General features: G+C 33.1%; 1 protein-coding gene across 2 annotated transcripts in view; it reads left to right on the top strand.

The window, feature by feature from the left end:
- Positions 1 to 2368: 2368 nt before the first annotated feature.
- The window catches only part of LOC149777685 (protein O-mannosyl-transferase 1-like), a 72705-nt gene continuing 69073 nt past the window's right edge, over positions 2369 to 6000 (top strand). The window contains exon 1 of one of the 2 annotated variants that reach the window (XM_089938728.1): positions 2369 to 2425. The gene's annotated coding sequence lies outside the window, so the exon portion shown is untranslated. Of the gene's footprint in view, positions 2527 to 6000 lie in introns of both variants that reach the window. The other variant, XM_089938729.1, reaches the window with a different exon arrangement.

The raw sequence follows: 6000 nt of genomic DNA, 5'->3' as shown, positions 1-6000 counted from the left end.
AAACTCAAGATGCAGTTTAATTCTCTATAGGTTGTAATCACTTCAAAATACTCTAAAATTTGTATATATGAATTAAGAATATGCAAAAGCACTTGCATCTGACCGCATTAATTAAAACCAAAACAAATGGTAAAATTGGAAAGACCACTCGGAACGTTCCTTGTTGTAAAATTATTACTAATAAACATAATGCATCAATAACTGTATATAGCTATACAGCGCATGAACTTCCGGTCATAATATTCCTTTGTAGTCATACAGCGCATGGACTTAGCAGTTTACCTTTAGCAGAACGAGGCTGGTCCAAAACACTACTATACTGTTGAGAACACTTACAACTTGATACTCTGTACCTATGTTATGTATATTTGATTTTATTTATATTTGATTTAATATAATTTTTTGTTTGTTAGATTTATATTACATTTTTGTATTCCATTACATGCTATTGTAATGTAACCTTATTTACTGGATTTGACATTTGCCAGAAATTAATTTTCCAGAAATTCAGTTCAGTTTGACCTGACTGTTTTTCGCAGACACTAATAATAGAAACTTTGTATCTAATGCTGACCTAGTTCCTGACCTTGATTCAGAATAAGTAATTGTTGAAGTAAACAACTTTTAAAACAAAATTAAATTCTTTCTCACCGTAAAATTCACAAAGTGAAATCGAGGCCATACTTGGAGTGCGTGACAAATAACATGTAGCAATTGTTCAAACTCAGGTTTTCCCAGTGGATTGACCCACATCCGGGCATCTGTTTTGCCTCGTGGCCAGATTCATTATTGATGTGTTGAGAAATACTAGCTATTCTTTGCCTTAACACTGGAGAAGTCCGTATGTTTTACGTTGTGACCAGATTTTGTAGGCTAATTATTTAGTTTTCTTCAAATTATTTGGATTCCAAGAGATTATTTTTCCCTGCAAATACTTGTGCTCGAAATTAATTCATGGACAAAGACAGTTATAGAAATTTATACAGAATTAAAAAAAATGGAATATTATTTTGTGTGATTCAACAAAGAATTGTTGACACATCAGTACGACACTGACCACATCATACGTCATCGCCTTTCATTTTGGATTTCATCGGGATTCGAACTCAGTTTCATTAGGACTTTTAATTACTAGGACTTCTTTTTTATTTGTTGGATTAATCTTGGATTATTTTTGGATTTGATTCGTAGAACTTTAAGTTCTTTTCTCATTTTTACCTTGTTTTTCTAGGGAAATAAATTATTTGTTAAATTTTACAAGGCTTGTTGTCTAAACTTTTTTCTTGTTACTGTTTAAAAGAGCATTAACACCTGACACTATGTACCTGATACATAAGCCAATAAATAGCCCTTCACCCGTGATGATGTTGATTTTCGGGTGAGGGGCTGATTTCACATACTCATTAAAAGCTGCAATTATTTGCATTCAAATTTGACTGCACACATCGATGTATATTTTATACACTTACCGGTAATTCTCGTGGCTGTGCAGCTACCGTCGGCTGAAGGGTTCTTTTGGTGACGTATAGATTATATTTCCTGAGCAAATCATATGTTCGGTGACTTGTAAATCCACATGGAAAAGCACAACCATTTGTCCTGTGGCCATTTTGAATTTCGCGCTTGATATGGCTGTTACCAATTACCGGTATGTGTCTAAAAGTGTACGCTGGTTTGTTCCGGAATCATTTGCATGCAGCAAAATTGCATATTTTTATGAACTGGTGACATCATACCCACAACATCGTCGATCAGTATCAACACAGATTTGTGGGGTTGATTTATCGGACTACCTGATACTCTGTACCTGGCTGCTCGAGCATATTAAATACAGTTAATCAGCGATTTCTTAATTGGTTATTAATATAATTAATTGGTTATGAATATAGTTATTATTCTATCAAAAATGATCTATAAATTGATGACGATATAACCAAAAATGTTACAAAACGAAACCTTTTTATGGAAACGTATTTTAAAAAAAAATATAAATTGGCTTATTTTATCAAATAATACATTTTCTAAATTATTATTTAATCATTTCTTAGTTTATATATTGTATATAGCTATAAACCTGACCTAATTACTCGACTGAACTGCTGACAGAGACAGTCCAAAGTAACGTATTTCATTTCTATATTTCTGATTAACATTACATCTTTTCAAGGCTGTGCGCAGAATAGGCCGACATATTCATGAAACTTTACGTGCTCGCATAAATGCCCGACAGATTTTGTGTGTGTGTGTGTGTGTGTGTGTGTGTGTGTTGGATAACTGAGGGTTCCAATAAAGTATTAGACATGATGAAGATAACGTACGACAGGTCTTATCCGTTGATAATAGGATACGATTCAAAGGTGTAGGAATTTGTTAGAACACTTAGAATTATCGCCCCTAGATGGGAGGCTTCAAAAACACTTTACAGGTAACTAATTAGGGTCTCGTTTTCATAAATGTCTGAAAAGATAAATTCGACTTGCAGAAAATTAATGATTTGCATGGGTAAAAGAAATTAGAGCGTACCAGGTAATTCCTACCAGGTAATTCGTACCGTTTCAACATTTCCAGTCATTTCCTCTGTGTTTCAGCATACTGTTTACTGTAGATAAACAGACTGACAAAATTTATTTTAAATCGGAATTGTATTACATAAAAAGAAACATTAGCTCCTTGGAGCCATTCTACCGACTGTAAGCAGTAATATAGCAATTTAATTAAACAATCGGACATATAGTACTTACAATCATAATGTGTTTGTTTTTTTCTAATTGTATAATGGATCTAAAACTGCTCATCTCATTTATAATTTATATTTTAATACTCGACTTATTTTACATGAAAAGGCTCCCCTCCCCCCCCGTGTATAATTTCTGATTAAATATTCAAATCAGAGAAGTCAGTTCACATGAATATATTAAACGCTATGCTTACCTGTGGTGTTAAAATATTCTGGTTAAAATAATGGCTGTCCATTACACCCTTAAAATACCATACAAATTTTAAATATACAAGGACAATGCAATACATACGAAGCACACGTATACAATAAGCGTTCATGTATCAGAAGCGTACATCCTCTAAAGGGAGGAAACTCCATCCATAACCATGTGTAAGTGACACAAGCCAACATTCAGCTACAAGCATAAAATGCGAAGTTCTTCGCCTTTTTTCCCCCTGACATTATTCTTGGCAGTCGTGTCAGAAATAAAGCAGTGAAGAAATTGCTGGTCTAACTGTAGACCCTAATAAGCATTTTTCTGTAGCAAGTAAAACAACTAGTCGGATATTATTTAGAGTTGGAATTTCATTGCATAATGAGAAACAGTGGTTCATTGGAGCCATTTTACCAACTATAAGCAATAATATAACAGTTTACTTCAACAATAAGAATTGTGTATATTTTAAAAAAGAAAAATTTTAGTTATAAAATTATGATTCTTTGCTAAAACTGCATATCCCCCTCCATGTTAATAATTTGTATTTTAATAATTCATGCAGGAAAATCGTTTTATGTGTCAAGATTCCATCCACTCTTTAAATACATACACTGTTTAAATGCACATAATTTTCTAACTTAATTGGCTTTACAACTTTGTATAGTTGCTGCAAACATGTATTATATATTATTAGTATGTATGCTGTATCATTGATTTAACCCAAGATGTATACATTATTCATTAAAAGGAAATGAGGTTTGCTCAGTTTCCTTTTAATGAAAAATATTTATACAAAGAATGGTATATCAAAGATACAGAGTACATACTATACATATATTTTATTTATGTCACAAATTCAGATATTTGCCCATTGAATGGAGTTAAGATTGATAACTGTATTAACTGAGTGAATGAACTCTTCACATCTCTGCCCAGAGTGTCCGCTACAAAACATGGCTGTGTACCTTTTGTGGCTATTCACAAGCCTCTTTGCAAATTGATAAGTTGCTTGTTTTCTTTTTTGAGATTCTGTTTTTGTTCATATTGATTAAACAAATATGAGACACACTTATGATTTAAAGACGATGGGTGGTTTTAATGAAGAAAGTAGAGTACGACATGGTTAGCTTCTTGAAAATGTTAGCCATTCTTGTACAGGCGAATGTATGGAAATTAGTGTGGAATATAAACTAAACAAAATAACGAAGCAACAAATGGCAATTAAATTATTTAATGCATTTAGAGTTGATCTAAGTCTATATTCTGCTTTAATTAACATTACTACTGACATAAAATTGATAAATTACATATATCTATCTCTCTCTCCTCTTGCTTTGGTAGGTTTGATTTAACTTCATCATTCATAGGTCCAACATCATCATAACATGACACTTGCAGAAATCCTTCCTCTGTGTTCTTTTTTTCATGGATTTTCACCTGTGCTTTCTGTGTTGTTCCAAAAAGAGAGAGAGAGAGAGAGAGAGAAAGAGATATGGTGTAGGGGTTAAGGGAGAATTATGGTTTAGTCATTTTTGTTATTGTTTATCCCTATGTTTATCAGTTTACTGCTTGATAGACCAACCAACACAGTGAGAGAAGGGGTAGGGAGTGGCCTTTGGACATTTTCGTATTTAATTAATTATAAATTTTTGGAACCTTGCTCTAGGTTTAAGAAATAAAACAAAAACAACAGTGCATTAGATACATTACAGTATGTGTGCCACATAAACAAGAAATTTACGGTATAGTGTTGACAGGCTATTGCAGCTTTGTATCATTGTGAACAATGTAGATTAATCGCAAGGTGCACATATTGTTTTGGTGAACCATATTCTTCATGGTTACTTGGCATAAGTTCAGTTTGAAGGTTTTCGTCCAGCCCAAATTCTTTTTCTCTCTCCAGATTTCTGCGTATTTTGTTCCTTATGCATGGAGAGAGATAGAGAGAGAGGGAGGGAGGAAGGGAGGGGGAGAAAAAAAGGGAAAGCAGAAAGGATTGCAGTGGAATTGTGTATCTTGTTAAATTCATTTAGAAAACAGGTTATTAATATTCTTTTGTTATATTGATATGTTGCTAATGGTTAATCATTGGAAATTAATCATCTAAGGAATCGATAGCATGCAGTTGCAACAATATATATATATATGTGTGTGTGTGTGTGTGTGTGTGTGTGTATTATTGTGCCATGGCTGGATCACAATTTGATATACCAGTACTGTTGGTATATCAAATTGCTTTATACCAACACTTTAAAAACCATGTTATTTTATATATATAGTTAGTTAATAAGTTAGTTAGCAACAAGCTACTTTTAAAATTACCAACATAACAAAAGTATTTCGTAATTCATTAGACAAGTACAAAACAACATCCAAGCATTACAATAACTGCCTGTGTACATGTAATCTACTATACTGGTCCTGGATTTATGGAAGAGTCCATATTATATACATGACTAAGTGCTTACGGGAGCTGTTGTGTGTCACAGGTAAACAAACATCATCTATTCATTTGACAAACTAGATCATAAACTAACTTGAAGTTGAAATTTAGAATAGCTTAAAGAAACCTGTTTGATGGAGATGATGGTTCCTGTTGCACTTGATAGCACTGACTGTTCAGTCCTGTGTCAAAACTCCAGGACAAGTGTGGCAGATCACATGTACATACACCATTCTTCAAAGAAGTATGTTTTGAATGAGTGGTTTTCTCTGTGTGTTGATACAAATGGTGTTTGAAAACATTCATATGTGAAACACACTAGGTAATTTTATCAACATTTTGAGATGCTTGCATGAAAATTAATGGAGCTACATTTTAGATATCTTTAATGATGCCAAGTTGACCAAACAAAATTTTAGCGAAAAGAATGAAAATGGTTTAGAAAGATCACACATCATTATACTAAAATGAACCAGATGGGACCGAGATGTAATCTAAAATGGATCCAAGTTCATTTTACAGGACTCAGCTGTAATCTAAAATGGATCCAAGTTCATTTTACAAGACCCAGATGTTAATAAACCAGGTGCAGATGGAGTTGAATGGATCCAAAACAGTTTC

The sequence above is a fragment of the Sinohyriopsis cumingii genome, chromosome 17 (assembly GCF_028554795.1).
Source record: "Sinohyriopsis cumingii isolate HCF-2022 chromosome 17, ASM2855479v2, whole genome shotgun sequence".
Lineage (NCBI taxonomy): Eukaryota > Metazoa > Mollusca > Bivalvia > Unionida > Unionidae > Sinohyriopsis > Sinohyriopsis cumingii.
The sequence above is the reverse complement of the archived record's forward strand: the minus strand, read 5'-3'. Positions and strand labels throughout refer to the sequence as shown.